Here is a 14,870-nt window from a genome sequence, read left to right as displayed (position 1 = left end):
GGGGGAGGGGAAGGAAGGGAGATGGGGTGCAAGGGGGAGATGGGGGTACGGGGGGAGGGGAAGGAAGGGAGATGGGGTGCAAGGGGGAGATGGGGGTGCAGGGGGAGGGGAAGGAAGGGAGATGGGGTGCAAGGAGAGGGGAAGGAAGGGAAAGGGAAAGGGGAGGGAGAGGCAGAGCAAAGGGTGGGGAGGGACAGGGAGGAAGAGGAGGCAGATAAGAGTGGAGAGGGGCAAAAGGCTAAGAGTTTGGAGTTGGGGAAGGGGAGTCTCCAGCCCATAGGATCAGAAGCAGCCAAAGCAGGGCCTGCTGCACTGGGGGGGGGAGGGGAAAATGAGCCCCACAGCACCCCTCTGGATCAAGGATTGCAGAGGATTTCCCCCAAGTCTGGGGGCACTAGAGGCCAGGCAGCATCTTCCCCCTCCCGTCCCCCCAGCCATGGGGGTTTGGAGCGTAAATTACACAAGAATCCACTAAAATCTCCAGCCAGTTGCACAATAGTGTCCAAGTTTCACTCCAGATCGTCCTGTCCTCCCACAGGATGGGGAAGGGACGTGGCTGCAGCAGCCCCAAAATGGCTGTATTTCTCCGCGGGGTATGGCTGGAACTTGGCCTGAGCCCTTTACAGGGAAGCCATGCAGGGGAATTATGTGACTGTGGCCTCACTGGGATCCCCCATCCCTAAACCCAACCTGATCTCATGCATGGAGCGAGGGGACGAGCCATGACTCCCAGATCTCTGGGGGGAGGGAGATCCTGAGAGGCACCAACGCAGCAGGTGACCGGACGGTGAACTCCCCAGCCAGGACATCCTGAATCAGCAGAACCACACAGGACAGTCTCGAGAAGGTGCAAGGGGAACATCTGCCAGGAAGAAAGCAGCAAAAATCAGGGCAGGTTGGAGGAGCAGCAGGGAAACCCACCCAGGAAGAGCGAGGAGAAATCCACTCCTGAAGAAGGAAGTCTCAAGGAACTTGAAGAGCTCTTAGTCCTTAGTTAAGGAGAAGTACAACGGAGAGACAGAAGCACTGAATGTGGACGGGGTTCCCAGTGATACGTCAGGGAACCCACGGCGGAGAGAGATCCTATAGATGTGGGGAAATCTTCCAAAAGAACTTCAGAGCATCCCCATAGGAGAGATTGCAGGAAGAGCCTCCGTCAGAGCTCAGAGCCTGCACATCAGAGCATCCCACAGGAGTGAAACTCGATGGCTGCCCCGACTGGGAAAAGTTTTCACAGCGATTGCGCCTTCTGAAACATCAGAGAGTGCCCACGGGGAGAGAGATCTCCCGAGTGCGGGAGAAGTATCCATGCCAGCGTGGCCCCTGATGGCAATCGGACAACCCACTTGGGGAAAAAACACAGGGAAAAAAAAAGTTTCAGTCACAGCTCCAACCTTATTACACGTCGAACGAGCGACCTGATAAATGTGTTGACGGTGGGAAAAGCTTCAACCCCTGCGCCTACTTGGTGTGTCCACGTGGGAGAGATCCTACAAATGCATCGCAGGCGGGGAAAGTTGTGTTGCGCACTCACTGTTCTAGATGAGAACTAAGAGCCAGCACCAGCGTTAGCCCAGTTACGGGAACTCAGTGCGATCCCATCCACATTACAGATACAAAGTGTGTTGGATGCAGCTGAGCTGGGGGAAAGCATCTTCAGTCAGGTGTCCTGTAGTGCAGACGGGATCCCGTTTCTACCCCTTATGGTTGCAAGGAAGAGCTTCTGTGTGTGACTTAATGCCGTGCCGTTGTCTTGAGTCTACAGAGATTGAGTTCTGAGAGACATGAACTATCCCCATTCATATCAGTTGGGTGTTGACTCTGAAGTCTAATGACTACAATTTAGCTCTCAGTGTTAACTCTTTCTCTTTCCATCCTTTTATTGGAAATATTGAGTCTCTGTGGGATTGTGGGTGCTTTAAGGATTGTCAGTGGATTTTGAGTAAAGTACCATCACATTGTCCACCCAACAGCACTCTCACTATAGTGATGTTTTGCTACCATTTAGGGCTGCGTTGAGGAGGGCCACCTCTATTTCAACTTCTGGGTCTTCAAGTCCAAGACTGTGAGATGGGCCCACTCGATACTAGAGCAGGTCAAAACCCACCAATTATTTTTCACAGGAACTTGCAAAAAACCAAATTGTTTTTCAGAAATAAAATCCCTGAAAATGTTTCATTATCCCTCATTAAAAATGAAACCAAAAATGTTTGGTTTTCGAAAACCACGATCAGTAAAAATAATCCGTTTTCAAAACCCCCAAACCAATTTTTCCCCCAAAAAAGACAAATATTTCTACTAAAAAATGTTCCAGGTCCCTGTTTTTCATTTCAAAAACAAAATGTCAACCAAACTGTACATTTTCTACAAATACTGGTGAAAAATTGTTTTGATGAGAAATGTTGACTAGCTCTACTCAGCACGCAGGCGAAGTTGCTAGTTCAGATTACATCCAACTCAGGTGTGGCCAGACTGGTTGTTCATTAAGTGGCTTGTGTGTCATTAGCTGGCCGCATCAGTTCAGTTTCCCAAGAGTGCGTAGCACAAAAACATCCCCGAATGGGGACTAATTTGCAGTCTCGACTCCTGGGAGACAGAGGCATGTATCTTATATGGTTCTCCATTACTGCAGTATATGAGCACCTGGCCGCCTGTGATGCATTTATCCTCGCAACGTCCCTGTGTGGCAGGTCAGGGGCTATTATCCCCATTGTACAGATGGGAAACTGAGGCACAGAGCGATGAAGTGACTTGCCCAGAGTCATACAGGGAATTAAATCCGGGGTTCAGACTAGTGCCCTAACCACTGGACCATCCTTCCTCCCCCTTAGGGCTACTGCCTCCAGCTCAGGTTGGAGGCACGTGGCTGGGGCAGCGGGGATGAACTCACCCTGGCACTCCCCAAGCGGCGCTTATCTCTGGGAATGACCAGAGGACATTAGTCCTCCAGGCAGTTTTGGGGGACTGAATCAACAGATGGGGTTCTGTACTTGGACTGTTGTATTTTTATATCATGCACTGCCACCGTTGGTGTCTGGCCGGGCAGTGTTCCTAAAGCACTGGTCATGGGGCGTCTATGGGCTGACTACAGGGTTAAAAGATGCCGCCCAGTGGCCCAAATGTGCCCTCTGTTCTTAGCTCCTCCTGCAGCAGGGGCATGCTTACCAGGCCTCTTTGTCGTCTTTGATCAGGTGAAGCCCAGAAAGGCCATCGCTTATTAATTCTTCTACCTCATCCCCCGCCACCTCACACCCACCTGCAAAAGAAAATGAATCCCCCTACCCCGGACACAGACAGGACTGTTATCCTTCAGGAGGCTGCCTGGGTTAGGGTTGCCAGGCGTCCGGTTTTCGACCAGAACACCCGGTTGAAAAGGGACCCTAGTGGCTCCGGTCAGCCCTACTGACAGGGCCATTACCAGTCTGGTCGGCCCCAGACAAGCTGGGGCACGGGAGTGGGGGTTCGGGGATTGGGCTCCGAGCAGCACTCACCTCAGGTGCCTTCTGGGAAGCAGCGACATGTCCCTGTGGCTTCTAGGACAGGGGTGGCCAGGGAGTCACTGCGCCCTGCCCCTGGCTCCGTCCCCCACAGCTCCCATTGGCCGTGGTTTCAGGCCAATGGGAGCTGCAGAGCCGGCGCTTGGGACTCCACACCCTCCCCCCAGCTCCACCCCTGCAGCTCCCATTAGCTGCGGTTCCGGCCAATGGGAGCTGCAGAGCCAGCTCTTGGGACTCCACACCCTCCCCCCAGCTCCACCCCTGCAGCTCCCATTGGCTGCAGTTCCGGGCCAATGGGAGCTGCAGAGCTGGCGCCTGGGACTCCACACCCACCCACTAGCTCCACCCCTGCAGCTCCCATTGGCTACGGTTCCCAGCCAGTGGGAGCTACAGAACCGGCACTCGAGGGCAGCACACAGAGCCTCCCTGGTCATCCCTGCGCCTAGAAGCTACAGGGACATGTCGCTGCTTCCCAGGAGGTGCCAGAAGTAAGCGCCGCCTGGAGCCCACGCCTCTCCTTGCCCCAGTCCTGAGATCCCTCCTGCACCCAAACTCCCTCCTGGAGCCCACGCCCAACCCTTTGCCCCTTCCCATAGCCCCCTCCTACACTCCAAACCTCTAATTTCTGGCCTCACCCTGGAGCCTGCACCCCCAGCTGGACTCCTCACCCCCTCACACACCCCACCCCCCTGCCCCAGCCCGGAGCCACCTCCTGCACCCTGAACCCCTCATTTCTGACCCCACTCTGGAGCCCACACCCCCAGCCCAGAGCCCTCACCCCCTCCTACACTATAATCCCCAGCCTCAGCTCGGCTGCCCAGAGCCACACCCTGAACCTCCTCCCGCATCCCAACCCCTGCCCAGTGAAAATGCGCAAGTGAATGAGGGTGGGGGACAGCAAGCAACAGAGGGAGGGGGGATGGAGTGCGTAGGGGGAGGGGCCTCGGAGAAGGGGCGGGGCCTTGGGAAGGGACGGGGCAGGGGTGTTCAGTTTTCTGCAAATAGAAAGTTGCCACCCCTAGTTACCGCAGGACATCTTGCTCCCAAGCAATGGAAACCGAGGCGCGCCGCTTGGTATTCTTCCGCTGCGGCAGCCGGCAGTCCTCCGCGAGGTGGGAGATGTCAGGAAGTAGCCGGAGATTTCAGAGCCGCTCTCTGAAGTGGAGCTGAATACACAGTGCGTGTGTAGGTGGACCTGACAGTTCCTTTATCGTCTGGAGCCACCAGATAAAAATAGATACACCCTGCTTGTATAACAGACATTTCCTGCATACAGTGGTACTGTTATTCGTTCTCCTTTGGGCTGTGTGGAACATATGAAATAGGTAATCTCAGTTAATACGCTGATTAGAGAGCTCTCTACTGCTTTCTCACTGGAAGGGTGGGCTTTCCCTCTTGGGTTATGTTCCCTCTGATCCAGGGTCAAGTTTGGGTTAGTTTGCAGAGCACATACCTGCAATGGCACATCCAGATCCCAGATATTTAGGTCTTAAAGCTATGGCCAGCCATTCTTCACACACATTATAACACATTATATCACAGTCCCCTGCTGTGCCTGGCATTGAATCACAGAACTGGACGGGACCTCAAGTCCCTCTGATCTAGACCATCCCGGACAGGTGTTTGTCCAACCTGCTCTTAAAAATTTCCAATGGCGGAGATTCCGCAACCTCCCTAGGCAATTTATTCCAGTGCTTAACCACCCTGACAGTTAGGAAGTTTTTCCTAATGTCCAACCTAAACCTCCCTTGCTGCAATTTAAGCCCATTGCTTCTTGTCCTATCCTCAGAGGTTAACGAGAACAATTTTTCTCCCTCCTTCTTGTAACAACCTTTTACATACTTGAAACCTGTTTTCATGTCCCCTCAGTCTTCTCTTCTCCAAACTAAACAAACCCAGTTTTTTCAATCTTCCCTTCATAGGTCATGTTTTCTAGACCTTTCATCATTTCTGTCGCTCTTCTCTGGACTTTCTCCAGTTTGTCCACATCTTTCCTGAAATGTGGCCCCCAGAACTGGACACAATACTCCAGTTGAGGCCTAATCAGTGCAGAGAATCCGGGAACCTAGCTGGGAACCTAGATGAATGGTTCAATTAACACAACAGATACTCCTGCTGTGACGGCACAGGCCCTAGTCACTCAGGCTGGTGGTAGACACTTCCATAAACCAGGGCCGGCTTTAGGAAGTGTGGGGCCCGATTCAAATACCCGTGGCGATCCAAGGTCTTCGGCGGCAGGTCCTTCACTCGCTCCAGGTCTTCGGTGGCACTTCGGCGGTGGGTCCTTCACTCACTCTGGGTCTTCCGCGGCACTGAAGGACCCGCCTAAATGCTGCCGAAAACCCGGAACGAGTGAAGGACCCGCCACCGAAATGTCGCCGAAGATCCGGAGCAAGTGAAGGACCCGCCGCCAAAGTGCCGCCGAAGACCCGGACCGCCGCCGGGTGAGTAAAAATTAAAAAGGCGCCTAAGTTAGGCGCTCTTCTTTAGGGCGCGGGGCCCTCGTAGGCGCAGGGCCTGATTCGGGGGAATCGGCCTAAAGCCGGCCCTGCCATAAATGGTGAGCAGCATGTTAGCCCATCCCATGCAGCCCATCGGTTCTGATTCCATCCAGGAGGGGGCAGTGGTGCTAGGCAGTGCACTGAGAGAGCTGTATTTTGGGGTGCAGCTCTGAGGAGCACTGTAGGGTGTTTCTGTTGGATCGTGGACAAAGGAAGCCAGCGGTGAGAGGGATTAAACTGTATTCTTCACTCAAGCAGATACACATAATATCACAGCTCCCACCTGCCAGTCTGCTCCTGTACCTTTGTGTCGGCGCCCTCTAGCGTTCTCAGTTCTGTACTGCATTTTTCCTCATCCCTGGGCTGTTCTAACGGGAACACAGGCATTGTCAGACTGGATCCAGTCCTGTACGCTGTCCCCAACTGAGACCAGTACCGGGTGCACCAAAGAAAGGTGCAAAAAACCCTGTAGTGGCAGTTATGGGGTAACCTGCCCCCAGAGAAAGAATCTTCCTGGCATCCCTTAATTGGAAGTCAGTTTATGCCCTGAAGCAGGAGGGTTTAATCTCCCTGCCAAATTCTTGGTTATTTTTAATATTTACAGTTCTAGCTCTGTTTGTTCTCATTATCCGTCTCAACCCCTTTTTGGAACCCTGCTAGGCTCCTGGCTTCAGTGAGATTTTTTGGCAAGGAGTTCCACTAGCTAACTGGGCATTGTGCAAAAAGCTAACCTAAGCCACAACAGTTTACCCTATACTGGTTCCAGTTCCAAAAGTTTATCCGAAATTTAACGCTCAAGGATGCCTGGCCTTCTATCGCTTCCTTTCCAAGGATCGAAGAAACATGAGGATTTGCCATTCTGGGTTAGATCATTGGACCATCCAGTCCAGTATCCGACCTCCAGCCGGGGCCGCTACCAGATGTTCTGAAGAAAGGAAAAAACCCTCCCATCCCTGGTGCCCAGATATGGTGATCAGTGCATCAGTGTCTTGCTCACGTGTGGCCATTTTGTGTCCCTGTTCTTCCAGGCCAGATCAGCCAAGTGTGCAGCATACTCAGATCCTAGATTTTAAAGAAGGACTAATGCTTTTGGATGCCGCTCCAGTGCAAATCCGGTCCTTTAAAGTGTCTCTAGTCAGGCACTTTGGCCAAGATAAGCTCTAGCCCAGGGGTTCTCAACTTTTGTCCTGGTGACCCCTTTCACACAGCAAGCCTCTGAGTGTGACCCCCCACACACTTATAAATTAAAAACACTTTTTTATATATATAACACCATTATAAATGCTGGAGGCAAAGGGGGGGTTGGGGTGGAGGCTGACAGCTCCCAACCCCCCCTGTAATAACCTTGTGACCCTCTGAGGGGTCCCGAACCCCAGTTTGAGAACCTCTGATCTAGAAAGAGCCAAACTACCATTCAATCTTACACTCAGACGGTGGTAAGTCAAGTTCCTAGCAACAATGCTTAGATTCCTCTTTGGGTTTTCATTTCTCCTTCTTTCCCTTTTCTCTCCCCATTCTCCACTTTTCCTTCTAATCATTTTTCTCAGACCAAAATTCCAGGAAAAGCAGAACTTCCTGGCAGACATTCTGGCTTTGACTTAAGTGTGGTCTGAGCCCAATGCCGGGAAACCTTGAATTCTACTTCCGCCTCCAATGCTGCCTCTGTCTGTGACCTTGAAAAAGTCATAGGAACAGAGTAATTGCCTCGTAAGATCGGACTCAGGGTCCATCTAGCCAGGTGTACTGTCTCTGACCATATGCTTCAGAGGAAGGTGCAAGAACGCCTCAGTAGCCAATGCGGAGAATCTGCCACCCACCCACCTCATCCTGCTCTCTAATGGAGCTTGGGTTAAGCCCTGAAGCATGAGGCTCAATATCCCTTCCAAATTGTCTGTTGCCATTAATTATATCTTATGATGTTCTTAGTGTCAACAAATTCCTGCAGCAGGGAGTTCCACAGTTTAATCAGATTGAGTCAAAAAGTCACACACACACACACAAACACCCCTTGCCATGCCTCAGTTTCCCCATCTGTAAATAAGGGGTAATATCACTTACATTAATCAATGTTTGGAAAGTAATTAGGACAAACTTCCTAACAGTAATAAAATGAAAACTTGGTGATGAGGCCACTGGTTATCTTCATTAATTTTTATCTGTATAGCACCATCCTTGGGCCGGGCATTTTATGGATAGGTTTGAAGCCCTGATTCCTGCCCTGGATAGTTTGCAATGTATTTATAGCTCTGAGAGAAGCAGGATGGAATGATTTGTACACAATTAATTTCCACAGAGTCATGGTTAGCAATAAATATGAATGGTTTATTTTTTGCAGTGAGTCAGACTCAAGACACCCATTGTCCAGATGGGGAAACTGAGGCACAATACAGCCTGACTCCAAAAAGTGACTATGGAAAAAATGGCATTGTGGGACTGCATGCTCATTGTCCCTTGGTGACTGGCAGGGAGGCAAAGTGACTTGCCTAAGGTCACACAGTGACAAGAGTTGGGAATAAAACCCAGACCTCCTGACACCACCAATCTCACTCTAGCTATGAGGTGGAGCGGCCCAGCCTTTCATGTGGCAGACTTAGGTACTATTCCCAGCTCGACTACTGGCCTGCTGGGGGACCTCAGGCACATCCTTCTCTGGCTCTGTTTTCTTTGGCTCAGAAGCCTTCGAGACAGGGGTTGTGCATATGTACAGCAGCTAGCACCGTGGGGGCTCTAAGCGCCACTGTCATCATGCAAGCACCAGCTCGTGTCCATGGTTTAAACATCGCATGCTAATAGCAAAGAAGGGGAAGTCAGAATGCACCCGCTGGCGAGACAGATTTAGGTTGCAGGCCCCAAGGGACCCGCTCCTCCTCCGAACCGAATTCCACACTTGGCTCCAGTTGCACAGGAGCTGAATCTGCCCCTCTGAGTACTGTCGAGAGGGGAGGGGTCCAGTAGGAAACCCCCTTAAAGCCTCTTCCTTGGAATCCCCTGCAATGGGAGGAAATGCAGCAATTCCCTGCTGCCTGTTTCCTGCACACCGTGGCTGGGGAACTTCTGGAGCAGCCCGGCTCCAGAAAGGATGAGGGCCTTCATGAGCCCAGAACCCCGTGGCAGCTGGCACAGCAGGGCCGGCATGCTGTGGCCACAGGCATTCGCCATCTGCCCAGGCACTGATCCTGAGCCGTGAGCAAGGGCCAGGCAGTGCTTGCCCTCGGCACAGAGCACTCTGTGAGCCCACCCCCTCCCCCAGCCATTCCTTCACCCATTACACTTCAGCCAAACCTTGGTCACTCAGCCTGGCCGTCAGTGGTTTAATCTGCACCTGTGATCCCTGACCTAGCTCCAGGGTTTGTTTGTAGCGATGCTTCAGGGAGGGGTGGGATTTTCTGCTGCGCCAGTAAAATCAATGCCACCTCCCTAGTGGTGCAACAGTTACGTCCAGTCGGCTGGAGAGAGGTGCTTTGTAGCAGCAATATTGTCCTTAGCGGAATAACGACACCAGTAGGAGCGCCTGTCCCGAGGCGGAACTGCCCCCAGGCTTGGGGGAGAGTGTAAAGCGTTATGGGTGTAGATCAACTGGCACAAGCTAAATCAGTTCACCCATTTTAAACCAACACAAGAGTCCACACACAAAAGCTGCTCTGATTTAACTAAACCAATATAAATGTCACCGGTGCAACCTGTGCGTGTCTAGACAAGCCCGAGGGGGCAGCGCTCAACCCATCCCAGCTCGGCAACAGGCGAAGGCGGCTTTCAGTTGCCTAGCGATAGGCGAGGGAAGCCTGCCCGTTGCCTAGCAGAGGAGAAGCGTGGGTGACACTTTCATGCAGGAAGGAGAGAGACTCAGGCTATGTCTACATTACAGCCGCTACGGCGGGCCAGCGGGAGTGCCACAGTGCAGAGGTTCCCAGCATGGGTGGAAGGGGGTTTTGCCGCCGGCGTAGTTCATCCCTCTCTCAGAGAGACGGCAGCTGGGTCCACGGAAGGATGGGTGCTCAGGGCGCACGACCGGTCACGGCCGCGAGCGACATTGCTGGGTCAAGCCAATCTTGAAGCACAGACCAGGCCTCGCTGGGGTGCCGCTGCGCACGCCGGGCTCGCTGGCGGAGGTGGGATTTTCCTGCTTCCGGCGTTACTCGAGTGTGGCACCAGTTTTCAGACTCCGCCGGCTGTAACCTGGGGCTGACGCACCCCGGAAAGGGTCAGGAGCTGCCATTTAGAGCTTTTACAGGAAGCCAGGCAAACCCTTACTTACTAACAGTGCCTTGTGTGGGACTGAAAGACGCTGGCCCGCCAGGACAGGCCCATCCGGCCGGCAGCAGGGCAGGCTTCCCCGCCGCTGTGCTCAGACTTGCCTGGGGCAAGAGGGTCATTCTGTGTCATTTGGGCCCTGGCCTCCCTGCGCCAGCTCCTGGGTGCTAAGTCCTGCCATTGCAAGGGGCAGTTGGCACGTGGCGACACCTCTCGACTGGGAGCTGCCTGAGACCAACAGACTCCTTGTACGCAGGCCCCTGAGGGCCGCTCCTTGCAACCACTCCTGAATTCCATCTGGTGACCTCGAGTTCTTTACCCAGGAGCCGTTCTCCAAAGCAGCCAGGCCCCAGCTGGGGGCTTTGCTCTGCACTTGCAGGTTCAGTAGACTAGTGTAAACGTGGCCGGCTTTTGAGTTGCATTTGCCAACCTTAACAATGGTCACAAAGTTTTCTGTGGGGCATTTCCTAGGGTCACCTTTTAAAACGACGGGTCGCAGGAAATCTCCTTCCGCTGCCCCCGGGACACAGTGTAGGCTCATGGATCTGTGTTTGGATCAGACCCATCTCTAGCTATAAATCCCAGCCACCTAGCGGCAGCATGCCCAGGGTAACCATTCGGGACACAGGGTGGGCTCCACTGATGGGCACGAAAGTACTGATATGGCCCCCAGGAACCATGGTGTATTTATCCTCAATGCCTCATGAGGAGGGGAAAGTATCCATGGCAGTAGAGATGCTGAAGCACAGAGAGCCTGAGGATCTAGATCCACAAAAGGGTTCAGTGTTTAACTGCCACTTTAGGCACCTAAATCCCAGAATCAGGCCCCACTGGGATTCACAACACACACACACACACACGATCAGCTGCTGCTGAACCCTGTAAGTGCCTAAACCACCTTTTAAAGATAGGGAAACTGAGGCATCAAGCAGTGAAGGGATTTCTCAAAGCTGCCACAGCCTCACTGTTTAGAGCTAGGAACAGAACCCAGCGACTCACCCACCTTCAGCCCCACTGAAGTGAACAGGGGAAAATGCTCAGTGGCTTCCAGGAGGTGCCTGGTGTCTTCATTCCCCAGGTGGAGAGGGCCTGTCCCACCCCCCATTTCCAGTGGGGAAAGCTGTTAGCTACTGGAACTACCTGGCTTTCAAAACCAAAACACAACAGTTGTATAACGGCAGGGCTCCATATGCAGGTGCAGAGCTGTTCCGCTGACTCATGCCAAGAGGCAGAGCAGATGTGTCTCATTATCCCCACTCCATTCCAAAGGCAGAAAGTCTTGGAGCCAGGAGCTGGAGACAGTAGGTCCTGCAGAGAGAAATGCCACTGAACCTGGTCAGGGGTCTATCTGCCGGGCTCAGGGGTCTATCTGCCAGCCAAGTTCTACCTTGGCAATTGGATACTATCATTAAGAAGGGGTTGCCAATGTCTTTAGCTTCTGTAGCCAGAACTTATTATCCATAGCAGGGCTCCTTATGTTCCTCCATTTCCCCCCTCACACCCCGCTCTATTTCAGGGACTCCCTGCGCTTCCTGTAATCTCTCCCTGGCCAGGGGTTTGTGTGGCCCCTCTTCATACCTCCTCCCATACCCATGTCATCACCTGTGAGCAGCTGTGTGCATCCCCATTCCCACAATGGCAGGGTCCCCCATGGTTCTGTGTGGCCCCCATTCCTGCCTGCACCCTACAGCTGCATCCCCCATTTCTCCCTCCACGTCAGGGGCTACGTACACTTTCCCCTCTCCTCCCCCCCCCCCCCCCCCCCGTGGTGTTCAGAAGTCATTGCATTACAGACTTACAGAGAAGCGCCATCCAGCTGAGGGTCAGGCCTCATGAGCTCAATTAAAGCTCGACCAGCAAGGTGGGCAGGCATCTGAAAGAGGGCAGGGCTGGGTCCGATCAATATCCTTTGGGCTGGGCTGGGGCTAGAAGCACTCTGGGGCACTGCCCTGGTGGAAGGAGGATGCGGGAAGAGGGAACAGATCAGCTCGAAAGAAGCATCCCAAGAATTAAATGTGGTCACGAGTCAAAATATTTCACTGACTTATTTTTTTAATAAAAAAATTTATTTTAAAATACAGCACCAAGACAGTGCAACGTTTTCAACCCATCCTTCCACGCACAGCTCCCGGGCCAGTGACCTGAAGAACAGACACCTGGTTAAAAAGGGGACCGACCAACCAACCCCACGTTTTGCAAAAGAAAGTTCCCTAAGAGGTCTGCTCCCTCCCAGCACCCCGCTCCCACCTGAAAAGAGGACGTCGGCTCCCACTGCCCTGGCAATGCCCGGGATGGTTCCCATCCGAGAACCGGCAGGCCAGTGACCGACTCATTCCTACAATGCTTTGGGCTGGATCTGCCCGAGTTCCACCAGCCATCCCGCAGCTCCGATTCTTTTCTCCGGCCTGTGCCCGCAGCCGCCGCCTCAGTTTAAAAGCTTTCGGCCTCTAGGCAAACTCAGAACCAGTCACATTGGAGCATTAGAGGAACTTCTGAACCTACACTGATCAAGTGGGCTTGAAATTTGCCAAACCAAGGTCATTCTTCCCTAGCGGAGGTGGGGACGTCAGAGATCGCAGCCTCGTGGCAGGGTTGTCTCCAAGGGTTTGGGGAAGCAGCTGGCAGGGGGTTGGACTAGATGACCTCCTGAGGTCCCTTCCAACCCTGAGATTCTATGATTCTGGTGAGGCACCCCCAGTCTGTCTTAAAAATAATCAGTTGCTAGAAATGGAGGCGAAAAGGTATTTTTACCCATTCCTAACAAGGACGTGATTTGGCAACAATAAACCACTCCCCAAAAGCTCTGTCTGCTTAGAGCCAGCACCTCGCCCCACCACGCAGGGCCTTGGCTTTAAATAAACACAAACACACAGAGAACGACCAGACCAATTAACCAGGAGATTTCTCTTTGGGAAAGTGGCTTCCGTAAGATTAAACCTCCTTGACCTCCCTGCTCCCCAAGGAAACGTTCAAACAGCATCCTGTTCTCCCCCCCGAGCTCACTGCCCCTCACGCGCTCCGTCGCTGCTGACGGGAGAAGCTTTGCTTGCCCAGACACACAGCACTGGTCGTTTTGCAGCATGGCCGAGCGCGGTGCAAACTCCGCTCAGGGATCCCTTCACCCACCTCCTCTACAGAGGAACGGGGCAGCGGCCCAGCAGCCTTATGCAGCCGGTTAGGAAGGGAAGTGAAAACTACCTCTCCCTGACAATGCCGTTTGGGGAGCTTCAAGGGGGCCGAATGCGATGACTCAGTGGGAATGTAGCCAGGACGCCAAGATGAAACCTCGGACTCTCACCAAGCAGCATGACCCATTCTAACAGGGAGAGTAGCCACTAGGACTTGGGATACCTGGGGTCTATTCCCAGCTGACCTTGGACAAGTCACTCCCCTCTGTGCCTCAGTTTCCCCATGTATAAAATGGTCATGATACTGACCCTCCTTGGTACAGTGCTTTGAGATCTAGGAGGATAAGAGCTAGGGGATTATTCTCATACGGGGCCACGGGCTCTCTGCTGAGCATGGCCTGGGTTTTCGGTCTCGTCCCAAAAGAGGGCTCCTCCATCAGCATAGTTCTCCTTAACGGGCCTGCAGTGGGCTCGGAGAGAAGGGCGCCACCCGTTGCATCGGCACTCCCTAGAGACCCACTGTCCTCCAATGGCCCCAGGCCGACGCTGCTTGGCTTGTTGGCCGAGAGGCTCATGGGAACGGCTCTCTTAGGCCAGGGCCAGTCTAACCCCTTCAGTCCTCCAGGCCAGTCGACATTAGTACTCAGCCCCTTTATGGCCCTTTGCAGCCGAGGATCCCAAACCACTCAACCCCAGATTCCAGGGGATAGGGGACAACCCATTCATTTGTGGCTTGGGGGTCTGGAATGCTCTTCCTCTTCCACCCCCCGTGTCCCGGGGCACAAGGGGAAGGGTCACATCCTCAAAGCAAGCAGTGGGTCAGGCCAGGAGATTGGACAAAGGATAGGACGGGATGCAGAGGAGACCCCCTACGTTCTGGAGGTGAGCCAGGACCTGCTGGGCCGTAGGAAGTGGGGTATAAGCTGCATTTCTGCAGTTCACTAGAGATGGGAGGTCATTTTATCTTTGTCTTTGGCACTGGTGCGAACGCTGCTAGAATAGCGCGCCCAGGCCTGGTGTGCACAATTCAGGGAGGATGTCGATACACTGGAGAGGGGTCAGAGAAGAGCCACGATGCTGATTGAAGGATTAGAAAGCCAGAGTGACTGAGCCCGGACTCTGTTTAGCTTAACAAAGGGAAAGCTAAGGGGGGACTTGGTCACAGCCGGTAAGTATCTGCACAGGGAACAAATATTGAATAACGGGCTCTTCGCTCTAGCAGAGGAAGTCGAACACGACCCAACTGCTGGAAGTTGAAGCGAGACAAATTCCGACTGGAAATAAGATGCACATTTTTAACAGAGAGAGTAATTAACTATTCGAACAACTCCCCAAGGGTTGTGGTGGCTTCTCCGCCACTGACTATTTTAAATCAAGATTGGCTCTTTTTCTAAAGGATCTGCTCTAGGGATCATTTTGGAGCAGGTCTCTGGCCTGTGCGATGCAGGTGCTCAGACCAGATGATCCCAATGGTTCTTTCTGGCCTTCACATC

The sequence above is a fragment of the Trachemys scripta genome, chromosome 22, assembly GCF_013100865.1.
Source record: "Trachemys scripta elegans isolate TJP31775 chromosome 22, CAS_Tse_1.0, whole genome shotgun sequence".
Lineage (NCBI taxonomy): Eukaryota > Metazoa > Chordata > Testudines > Emydidae > Trachemys > Trachemys scripta.
Note: the sequence above shows the minus strand (reverse complement) of the source record.